Genomic DNA, 12,765 nt, shown 5'->3' on the forward strand with positions numbered 1-12,765 from the left:
ACTGTAGCGGGGAAGAAGCTATTAAAAAACCTTGCTTTTTTTGTAGAGATACTGTCCACTCTACTGTGTCTCAGGTGTGCAGTGCTTGTGTCTGAGCAGAGAGTAAGCTGGATGGAGTGGGTCTTTAATGATTCTCTCTGCTCTCTTCTGGCTGCGCTGCACATACATTGAGTTCATGGAGGGAAGTGTTGTGCCTATAATCCTCTCTGCAGTCTTGATGACTCTTTGCAGAGACTTCCTTTCAGCCTGCGTGGTGTTGCCATACCAGACAGTGATGCCTGTGGTGAGGATGCTTTCTACTAGTCCTCTGTAGGCCTGGGTGAGAGGGCGGTAGTTCAGTCCAGCCTTCCTGAGTATCCTAACAAAGTACAGCCTTTGCTGGGCTTTTTTTACTATGGATGTGGCGTTCAAAACTTCAAACTCAATTGCATGCCTAGGAATTTAAGGCTTTCGGCCCTTACCACCTCTGTCCCTTTTATGTGCAGAGGCTGTAGGGGAGGAGGATGCTTTCTGAAATCCACTATCATTTCCCTCGTCTTGTCGGTGTTGAGGATGAGGTCGTTTGTCTCCCCATAGTCAATGATGTAGTTTACCACAGACCAGTTTATCACAGAAGTTAACTGTCCCTTGATTTTCTTGATATTTGTATGTCCATTCCATTAATTAAAATTTTGATATCTGTATTTTTTAAATTTTTTATTTAAGTTTATTGGACATAATCACTGTTATGTCTGCCGTGCGTGTGTCCCTCCTTTCTTTCTTTCCTTCATTTTTCCTTTTCTTTCCTTCCTTCTTCCCCCTTTCTTCCTCACCTTTCTCTCTCTCTCCTTTCCTTTCTTCTTTCCTCCATCCCTTTTTGCTTCCCTTTGCGTCTTTCCCTCTTGACCCAAAGACAACAAGAGGGTTAAGAAGAAGAGATGTTCCAATCATGTTTTTTGGAACCAATCACCGATCCGATACTGCTGCATATTGCTGATCACTGATCACTGAAGCGTTGAATCCATATATTATCCTATTTATTGTGTAGCAGCATTTAAATATGTAATCATTCTTCTTACACAGCATTGACATTGTATATTGAGTATAAAAATTAGGAGATGAGAAAGTATTATGAATTCAATTGACAACCGTTTTATTGCAGGCTGAAGCAACATGCTATATTTCACACTCAACACTAGAGACTTTAGTTTCTAGGGTCTTTATTATTATCATTATCATTATCATTATTATTATTATTATCATGTGTGTCTGCATAATAGGTAGGCTACATTCATTTCTCAGACATTTGCTCTATTATTATTATTATTATTATTATCACCATTAATATCTACTCTATATATCATTGTCATATTATTATTATCAAAACAACAACATATTGCATCTTTTATTCATCAGAAAACACAAGTCACGTGTCACAGGTGGTGCTAACGAAACACCATAGCAGAGCAGACTGGATTACTGGTAGGACATCGTTTTGGGCGTCTGAATATATTTGCAGGCTTTAAAGCTATAGTATGTAATGTTGGAGAGCTAGCAAGATTTGAAAGTAGCACCTCATCTAAGTTCCACCCCCCTCCTCCCCCTCACATCAGTGATCTGTCTAAGTCCACGCCCCCACAAACATGGATGCGCAGCCCACAGTGAGAAGCTGCAGGGAAGAGAGCAGCGAGCGAGCGAAGCTTCCCCTAATCCCCTAACAACAACATGCTTCTTCTCTCATGGCTGAAATCACAACGATCACTGCACTGTACTGCTCTGGAAGTCCGAAATACAGAGGACCAAACGCCGCCGTCGTTTCTGGGTACATGACATCCTCCGGCGGTGCACAGAGCTCGGCGCGTCCCCTCTTATCGGAGTTACGTCCATATGTTAGCCACTATTAGCTCAATTTTCTCCGGTCAAGCACAGCTCGCCAGGGGTTAGCGCCAGGATCTCTAGGCGTGAACTGGAATGCGTGTGCTTGTTTCTGGTGTTATTGGAGACTGTTATTGGAGACTGTACTGGTGTTTGGAGACTGTACTGGTGTTATTGGAGACTGTTATTGGAGACTGTACTGGTGTTTGGAGACTGTACTGGTGTTATTGGAGACTGTACTGGTGTTTGGAGACTGTACTGGTGTTTGGAGACTGTACTGGTGTTATTGGAGACTGTACTGGTGTTTGGAGACTGTACTGGTGTTTGGAGACTGTACTGGTGTTAGTGGAGACTGTACTGGTGTTATTGGAGACTGTACTGGTGTTATTGGAGACTGTCCTAGTGTTATTGGAGACTGTAGTGGTGTTATTGGGGTGTTATTTGAGACTGTACTGGTGTTATTTGAGACTGTACTGGTGTTATTGGAGACTGTACTGGTGTTATTGGAGACTGTACTGGTGTTAGTGGAGACTACTGTTATTTGGAGACTGTACTGGTGTTAGTGGAGACTGTACTGGTGTTTGGAGACTGTACTGGTGTTAGTGGAGACTGTCCTGGTGTTATTGGAGACTGTACTTGTGTTATTGGAGACTGTGCTTGTGTGATTGGAGACTGTAGCCTACTGGTGTTTGGAGACTGTACTGGTGTTATTGGAGCCTGTACTGGTGTTTGGAGACTGTACTGGTGTTTGGAGACTGTACTGGTGTTTGGAGACTGTAGTGGTGTTATTGGAGACTGTACTGGTGTTTGGAGACTCTGACTTCTGTCGCGCTGCAGTTATTGTCCCGAGCGAGCAGTGGCTTCTGCTATGAGCCGCTCCACAGTCACTAAGCATTCACAGCCGGTCACACTAGCCTCGTGCAGCAGCCCCGGCTCGTTAGCGACCGGAGGGTTGAATTAACATAATAAAAATAAACTGACACATTTTATGATATAGGCCCAAAATAAGCCTCCTCTCCTTGAAAGACCAGCAGCCCACTGTTCTTCTGTAACTCTGTACTTCTGCTTCTTCAAATAAATTTTTCCAGCAATAGCAAAACATGATGTGCACAGGGAGGGGGAGGAGGGAAGGAGGGGGGGGGCACATCTTCCCCCCTGCACAACTCACCCCACTCTCCCCTATGCAGTATGGTATGTCCAAAACCAAAGGGAAAAGTTAGGAAAAGCCGTGAAAAACACTAGGCAACACGTGCATGCACCTTTCTCTGCGCACGCGTGCAGCTTGCTCTGCGCCCAACTGTGCCCTACTCCGCGGTATGCGCTGCGCAAACCGCGGTCTGTCTGTAGAGGCCTTTAGCGTACTTCTTCTCAAGAGCCTTCTTAACTCTTAATACAGTATGTAGTGATATGGAATAGGTGTTGTCTTTTCATGGTTTTGAAGGATGCATGTCAGGCTTCTGCATCACCCTGAAGGGATTTATTTCTCTATAGTGACCGGCCCACTCTATGTTATTCCTTACATGTTTATCACATAATACCAAAGCTGTTTAAAAATGTTTCATGTGCAGCATTTAGGTCTTCTATATACACTCCATTCCATTTGACCCTTATGAGATAGTATCATAGTTTATTTACTTCCTAAGTATTATTAAATAATTCCACATTTGACCCCGGTGTTCTGTTCACCAAAGTCACAAGAATATTTCTCATCCTTTCCATTTCACCTACACATTCCAGTAAATCATCAACTACATAAAGGACCACAGGCCTCTCACTCATAGTACCTTTCTTCATTTCACCATATATCAGACAATTAGTATATATATATATACACACACATATATGTATGTACATATATATATATATATATATACATATTTAATACATGTTAGTGTTAATTAGTGTATATTAGTGTTAATAACACTATGAATGCTTTTAACATTCTTTATGGGGACCAGGAAGGGGGCGGAACTTACCATATATGGAAGAATGTGTGTGAATCAACTGACTGCAATACTTCATGGGGGCCGATAGGGGGCGATAGTGAGAAATCTGTGTGTGTGTTTCCCGACGGAAAAACATGACTTATGGGCCGAAGCTTAAAACTTCACAGGCACCTTCAGAATGGCTCCAGCATTCATTTAAGAGGCATTGTCTCGCGGGGACCTGCATTTTGGTCCCCATGAGGTTGGAGGTCCCCATGGCGTGACTGTGTAAACAGATCAATGTCCCCATACAGATAGAAATACCAACACACAAACACAGACAAGGCTCTCCTAACCCCAGCTAATCCACAAACGGCCAGATATGAGAATAATAGTCAATAGTCAACTTGTGATATCTAAGCTTACAAATGGGAAAAATAAAGAAATAAATAAAATAATAATAATAAAAACTAAGTAAATAAATAATTAGATAAGAGAATCACACAAACAAAAAAAGAAAAATATTACAGTTTGCATGAGAGAGAGGAAAGATAAATTATAGGGGGGAAAAAATAATAATAATAATAATAATAAAATAAATAAGTAATGAACATCATCAGAAACAAGAACAAGGAGTTTGCAAATGAATTAGAAGTGATGCTTTGAAGCTAAATAGAGAAGTAGTAGACCTAAGCTGGCATGGGAGACTGTTCCAATCAGACGGAGCTTTAAACTGAAATGAACGGCGACCAGATTCTTTAGATATAGTACTGGGAATACGGAAAAAGAGATGATCTGTATGTCTAAGACTGTAAGGAATCATAAATTGTTTTAAATATAAAGGAAAATTAAAGTGAATGCATTTAAAAATAAATAATAACCAATGAAGAACTCTTCTGGCTTTTGGGGTTAACCAGTTCAAAGATTCATAAAGAATGCAATGATGAGTTCTGTATAGTAGGGACATCTCAGATAAATGATGTCTACATAATCAAGAATAGGAAATAATAATTGTGATACAATTCTTTTACGAACCTGTAATGTAAAACAATCAATGGACCGATACAGTAATTTCAGACAACAGTAAATTTTCTTTGTAATTAAATCAATGTGTGGTTTAAAGGATAACTGAGAATCAAGCAGGAGGCCCAAGTATTTGAATGTATCTACCTTTTCTAGTGGAGCTCCGTCAAGAAAAAATAAGGACCAGTCTTTGGATAGTAAATCAGATCTGGTACTGAGAAGCATAATGTGTGATTTTTTCTTGTTCTTGTGAAATATCAAGTAAATTACAGTATCGTCAGCATAAAGATGAATTTGACAGAGCAGATTTGTGGGAGATCATTGACAAAAATAGAAAATAAAAGAGGACCCAAAGATGAACCTTGGGGCACACCTTTTGATATTAACTTATAGGGCTCTAATTTCGTGAACTAGGTGCAGGCGGAGCGGATCAGGCCTGCGCCTCGCCTTCGCTTCGCCAACGGGGAGTGGTCAGGAGCAGATTGCAATTTTCCTTCGAAACGCAGCGGAGCGCATCCCGCCTACTTCCCTCCCACCGGCGCAAATGGCATAGAGGGAGGAGAGAAGGCGTGGAGTGGGTTTGACACAGCCGAGTCAGATCTTCACCAATCAAATGAGCTCCTCTCCTCGCCTTTAAATCCGCCGCGCGTGCAAGGCGGACGTTTGATTTCACCGTGGAAGAGAAGATTTGAATCAGCACATACAGATTACAGCATAGACATTCACCATCTATATCGATTGTCCCGTCACCCTGATGACAGATCAAAGGCTGCACAGATGAAAGATGAGGATGGATTACTGCTGTGTTGACACTACAGGATTATCTGCTATATTTATGTATTTACTTATTGATTTATTGAGCCGCATCGTCACGCGACCATAACAAATAAAACTGAAAACAAATAAACTATCATCTCTCACAGCAAACCACAATCAGCCTGGCATCATAGTGAGCAGATATTAACATATCCATCTCAGGTAAATTCTAAAGAAAAAAGAAAAAGAGAGACGCTCCGCGATGCTTCCGTTACGCACAGCTGTTTATGTTGTGATCTGTGCACAGTGTTTAAATATAGGTTACTAAATATGAGTGTCTTTATTAATGGAAAAGGGGTGTGTGTGTTTTGTTTTTTGTTTTTTTTTACTGGGCAACAGCTCTCAATCTGTCAGAGCAAGTGAGACGGGAGGAAACTGATGTTCTGGTCCAGTCCAAGCTGGCAGTGTCCGGTCGCGCGAACAGACTTCACGGGCTGATGATGCAAAAGTAGTCTGGGAGGGAGGTTATGATGTTATCCAGGTCTATCTATCTATCTATCTAACCTATATTTAAACACCTGTGCACAGATCACAACATAAACAAACAGCTGTGCGTAACGGAGGCATCGCGGACTATGATGCCAGGCTGATTGTGGTTTGCTGTGAGAGATGATAGTTTATTTGTTTTCAGTTTTATTTGTTATGGTCGCGTGACGATGCGGCGCTGGCCCCTAATAAATCAATAAGTAAATAAATAAATAAATAAATAGCTGATAATCTGCAACGGCACAGTGTGTAGTGTCAACACCTGCTCTTGGGACATCCACGGCTGTCTCAGTCCCTCCCTGGTTTCATCTGTGTTAATTCAGTCAGGCTGAGTTTCCATTACGCAAGCCTTTGATCTGCCATCAGTGTGACGGGACAATCTATATAGATATAGGTGTATGTGCTGATTCAGATACAATAAATAGGGGTTATTGTGATGATTATTATTATTATTATTATTGTTAATTGCATTTAAATGTGCCTGGAACTGTGGAAATCTGCCTGTGAGGTCTTGGTGACGTGTCTGCACTGCGCGCTGGGCAGTCAAATTGCCACTGCGCTGGCTGCGCTTCGCCTTGCGCTGAGACTAGACCAGGTTGGAGCTGGCGAGCTTTCGGCGCACTCTCCGCGCGGTCTATCGGCAACAAATTGTCACTGCGCCACGGCGAATCTGTCGACACCTCCCCCTGCTGCGCGACCACTCCCATCTCAGCGCACAGCAGTCTGCCAATTTACCGAATCCGCTGCGCACCTTGTTGCACTGGACGATAATACCACTTCGCCAGCTGCGTCAGGGCTCGCCTCGCTGCGCCACCCTGAGTTGCGCCAAGAAATTAGGGCCCATAGTCTGACTGGGTGTTCTGAAAAGACACACACACGTCACATCAAAGTTAAAAGTCCATACACAAAGTAGAAAAGACGAAGGGTCTTCTTAAAGGTGGTGTAACTGTCACAGTTTCTAACATGAGCTGGCTGTTTGTTCCAAGACTGTGTTCCTCTGATGGACACCACCATTTGGCCAAATGTAGTCCTGTGTGGTTGTACATCACGTCTCCTCTAGTCAGTGCTCTGGTGTTTAGTCTAGAGGATTTTTTCTTTATGAAGTCCTGTAAAAGTGGAGGGGCTAGTCCATTCAAGACCTTAAAGGGACAACGAGGAGTTTCTATTTGGTTATAAAAAAAGTCTCACCTTAATGTGGATGAATCTATGCTTACCACACTTGTTACTGGGTCCATTTTCAATAAATATATCGTTTTGTCTCTATCGTTATTTTGTTGTTATTATTATTAGTGGTGGAAACGCTGGTCGGTTTCCTTACTTTCAGTTTCCCAGACGCCGCCCGGCGGGTCATGGGAATTACGCCGCCGAATCGCCGTTTATGGTCAGAACTACGACGGTATCTGATCTCTGACTTTCATTCTTGATGAATGAAAACATTCTTGGCAAGACGTCCGTCTTGCACCGGTCCAAGAATTTCACCGTGCGCGTGGAGGCTCATGGTAAATGTAGTGTGAAAACACTTCGCTTTCCAAAACTCCTCGTTGTCCCTTTAACAATGAGACAAACATCCAAAAACCACTCATAGCTATTAAAGTCCAAGATTCAGTAGAAGTCAGTAGAGTCTCCGGTGATGGAGGTTACAACCAGTGTTGTACAGAGTCTGCTGCTGAATTATTTACTAAGACTGTCATTAATGAACACAACATAGAATCAACTGCACATGGAAACAAACATCAGGAGCTTCAAACACAAACAGTCCACATCTGAACTTTGGACCTGAAGGACCAACAAGTGTTTTATGTCTTTTACAGAAGCTGTTGGTGAACCTGAACCAGAACCAGAACCACGGAGACCAGGACCAGAGAGACCACCAGAACCAGGGATTTGGGCAAAGATTGTTGTCTTTGTAGCAGTGGCACTAGCAGCAGTTTCAGTTTTACTAGTTGTCAGTCTGCCCCGTAATCTCCGACCTCGTATGCACAAATTTAAGAGAAGAAACACTAACACAACTGCAGAGACTGAGAGTCTCTCTCTCTAAGCTTCAGTCCATCAGATCTAACAGGACTCTGTCTGAACCACCGTCCTCTGTCGTATCAACAGAACCTGAGTCAAAGAACCAAGAGACAGAACCAGGACTGACTCTGGATCAGCTGCTGATGGAGACATGATCTCAAATGTAACATAAAAGCTGTATCTTCATGTTGTTTTGCTTTTAAGTTTAAATTGAGTTGTTGGCGTTACACAGCATCAACAGCTGATATCAGTGTCAATAACAACATTCATCTTACTGTTGTTACAATGTAAAATGTAAAATAACCTGTTTTCATATAAAGATCATGTGAATATCTGTTACAGTCGTCTGTTTTTAACTTTCTAGAAATTTCTATTTTTTATATCAAATATGTTGCAGCTTTTATTCTATTTTTCTATGGACCTTGAATTTGAAACAAAGATATTTATGTAAATAAATCTTTATTTGAGTGAAGTTGTTCTGTCTCTTCTGTGTGAGAGTCTGAAGTCCCAGAGTCTAAAATCAACAATAAACTTTATTAATAAAAGAAGGAGACGGTGATTTCCTGCTCTGGCCCTTTAAGAGACTCCACACTTCTCTCTGATCGCTGATTGGTCCGTAGATAATGAAGCTCTGAATATTCATGAGGCTGGTTTGACTGGTCTTCCTGTCCTTCCTGTAAAGCTCAGATCCTCCTGTGGTCGTTCACCGGTTGATTCATGGAGAACAGATCTGAGGTCTGTTTAAAACCTCCACACGTTCACAATAAAGTCAGAAAGAAAAGAAAAGAAAAGTGTCTCAGACGTTTTTAAAAACGTTTGTAAAAACAGTTTAAATCCACAGAGTGAGAACAAGTTAACTCTGATGAACACAGGCTGATTTTGTTTCCATCAGGACTCTGGACAGACTTCACTCCTTCATACATTGAGTAACACAAAGTTCCTCACAGAGGTAAAAACAACATACAAAACCAAGAAAACCCTCCTACCCCCACACAGGCTACATACACACAAAGATACACAAATACATACACACTGTCACGCATACTAACTGTTACTAAAGAGACATGGCTGGGCACCGAGACCTGAGACCTGAGGCAGGAAGAAGCTGCCCCCTATTGGCAGGCGGATTTAACATTTAAAAGCTAAGTTTGACTATCCGGAATTAACATTGTAGATATCAACAACATCTTTCTGACTTGTTGTAACTACATTTTGAATAGTTGGATTTTTCATTCAAGATATCTGTAATTCAGTTTTGCCTCTAGTCAAAAAGAACATTTCAGATATCCACAACTACATTCTTCCTGTCCACAATTGTTATTTCAGATATCTGCAACTCCGTCCAGGTTTGTTTTCTACGAAGAGGCTGCAGTCTTTGGCACCACCAGGTAAACTTTGCAGCTTTGTGTTGTGCTGTGGTTCAGACCAGATGTATCATAAACTCTGGAGCTGTGACCACATGAAGGTTTGGCTGCTCATCTCCACTGAAGTCACTGGACTTGTTGTTAGTGGTTTCCTCCACTAGGTGGTGCTGATGGTTCATAGTGAAGCTACAACTTCTTCTCAACTGGTCTGGAGCCGTTTCCTCATGAAGGCTGCAGATTAAATTACAAACACAACAATGAGTTGATGAGTCAGAAACATCAGCAACGTCATGGTTGTTATGTGCTAATATGTTCACAGTTTGAATGGATTGTGTGTTGTTAGTCAAAGTGAAAGTAAACGTGTGTGACTCAGTCTGTTCATGATGGGATAGATTTGTGTTCACTGTTTAATCTACAGCTCTGTCATAACCTGGTGTTTCATCTCCAGAGTGAACAGCAGAGAAACTGAGAGAGAAAAGTGGAGAACAAGGAGACTGTGATTTCCTGCTCTGGCCCTTTAAGAGACTCCACACTGATCGCTGATTGGTCCGTAGATAATGAAGCTCTGAATATTCATGAGGCTGGTTTGACTGGTCTTCCTGTACTTCCTGTAAAGCTCAGATCCTCCTGTGGTCGCTCACCGGTTGATTCATGGAGAACAGATCTGAGGTCTGTTTAAAACCTGAGTCAGAAAGAGTGACCAAACGTGTCACAGCTGCTTCTTCACAGATTAATATTATACATCAGCCTCAGTGTGTTGATGTAGTTTAGGTTATATATTAGAGTCATTAAAGCAGAAGTAAGCGATCTGGTCGTTTTGGCTAATGCTGCGTTCCAGGCAGGCTTTTGAAACCGTAAATTACAGCTTCAAGTCACAACTTACGACTTTGTAGCGTTCCAGGCAACCCACTCGTGTTTTTCCGACCTGTTTTACCTGTGAAAGTCACTATAACGGCCACTCGTAACTTCCGACCCGTGAACTCGTACCAGATCGAACTGGTACCACTTCACAGGTCGGAAAAACATGAGTTACGGGTTGCCTTGAACGCACCATAACTTCTTGTCAGCCGATGGAGTTAGCAGCCCCCGCCCTCGTCATGGATCTATTGGTCCTCGTCCCTACGTCACCACATTCACACGCATCCCTTGGCTGCACACACAGCCCTGCATGCCGTTCTCTCTCCTCATTGGATAAAACTTGTAGGATACGAGAAAAGTTTTCTCCTCGGCTCAGAGCAGAGCAGAGTGACTGACAGACCCGTGTGTCGGTCCAAACACTCTATGGACAAAAAGCCAATTCGTTATCATCATTGTAGGATACTTGAGAAACATGAGTTATTGAGCTTTGAGAATTTTAGGTTATTCGCCAATTTGTGTATGGTCTATAAAATTTTAAATGGTTTGGCCCCACAGCCATTATGTGTTTTTGTCCACGCTCGCTTGTCAAATTCCATCAGATCCACTAGAGAAGCTGTGTTACACGTTCAACAAAGAGACAGAGGCTCAGAGACTGAACAGTGTGAGGTCGTCTCAGCTGCAAATCTAATGAGGTTTTAGTACAAGTTTAGATTTTTCACATCCAGTGGAAACTTTATTTACTTTACACCCATAGTGTTAATAGTTTAAATACAAAAATCTGAAACTTTATGAACATGGATTAACACAGATGAATGAGGCAAGAGCACGAATAGTTAAGAGTTGAAAAAAGAAAGAAAGAAAGAAAGAAAGAAAGAAAGAAAGAAAGAAAGAAAGAAAGAAAGAAAGAAAGAAAGAAATACAACCTAAGTGGAAGCAATATCACTCCTGAGTCCTGACAGTACAGCCGTCTATCTAATAAGGAGCTGACATTGCTTCTGGTAAGTCTCTGACATTAGAAAGGAAAATAACTCAAACACACAAATATATAGTTCAAATATACAATGCCGGGGGTTATTGTAGACAAAACACAAATGAAACGAGAACGGTGCAAAACACTCTTCTGTGTGTCAGATCAAACCAGAGATCTCAAACCAAAACTCACAACTATGAAGAAAACTAATCAACCTCCACTTAGTTCACTACAGTCTTCACCTGGTGAGTCTCTCCTGTCAGGTCCAAACATCAGATCCATGAACTCCAGACTCAGTAACGTCACGGTGCTTCAGCAGGAGAAGTCACATTAAACTAAAACAAATCAGTTCAGCCAACATTCAGTCCAGCTAGTCAGACAGCATCTTTCAGACCACCTGTTGTTAGTTTACCTGATAAAACCTGAACAGTGTGGGTGGATTTTTGTCCCATTGTCCTTGTGATGTGTATAAACCTCTGGTTCATTATAAAGATGTGATGAAGAAGTGATTTGGGCCGAGTAGGAACTTTTCTTCCCCTGATAGTCTGAATTAAACCTTTTTAACCTTGAACTGAGGAACTCTGGGTAATCATGATGGTCAGCTTTAGTCAGTCAATGTGTCTGTGAACCGTCAGATTGTCCCTCAGTCAGTACCAGAGGTGGGAGAAAGTCCCTATGTTGCAAGTCCAAGTAGAGTCTCAAGTCTTTGCTCTCAAGTCTCGAGTAGAGTCTCAAGTCTTTGCTTTCAAGTCCCAAGTCAAGTCCAAGTCCTAAGATTTTTGTTTCGAGTCCCAACCAAGTCCTAAGATTTTTTTTCAAGTCCCAACCAAGTCCTAAAATTTTCTCTCAAGTCCCAACCAAGTCCTAAGATTTTTGTTTCGAGTCCCAAACAAATCGATTATAATTAATGATAAGTAAAGATCATGACCACGCCTCAATTGTTAAGTTGTTTATATTTTATTGTTAATGTTCTGCCACTTATTGATCTATTTATTTTTATTAATATTCTATTGTGATATGCTTTGTCAATATAAGCACTGCCTTCTCATGCCAATAAAGCTATTTAAAATTGACATAGGGGAGAGTGGGGTAAGTTGAGCCACTTTTTGTATTCAGGATCACTACATCAAGACAATTATAGTTTTGTTGCTAACTAACACATCTGCATTCAGGATGTTTTGTATCCCTACAAATTAACAGAATGAGTGTAAATATAACTGTTTTTAAAATATAGCACGTTCAAAAAAAGTGGTCTTGTGACTCAACTTACCCCATGTATGGGGTAAGTTGACCATAGGAGTGGGGTAAATTGATCAACCCCCCCTTCTTTCCTTCCATCCATCTCCTACCTCCCCCTTTACTTAATATTTCATCTGTCCAGGTTACAGGTGAACACGAACTGCAGGGACTTCCTGCTGAGCCACCAACTCATTGAGATTTGCAATTACGTGGCATC

The 12,765-nt window shown here is 41.6% G+C and overlaps 1 protein-coding gene across 1 annotated transcript in view; it reads left to right on the forward strand.

The window, feature by feature from the left end:
* Positions 1-12,765, forward strand: part of LOC146968644 (uncharacterized) — a 161,376-nt gene that overhangs the window by 53,084 nt on the left and 95,527 nt on the right. The window lies entirely within an intron of this gene.

This window comes from Trachurus japonicus, chromosome 18 (genome assembly GCF_045865225.1).
Source record: "Trachurus japonicus isolate A0001 chromosome 18, Traja_1.0".
Lineage (NCBI taxonomy): Eukaryota > Metazoa > Chordata > Actinopteri > Carangiformes > Carangidae > Trachurus > Trachurus japonicus.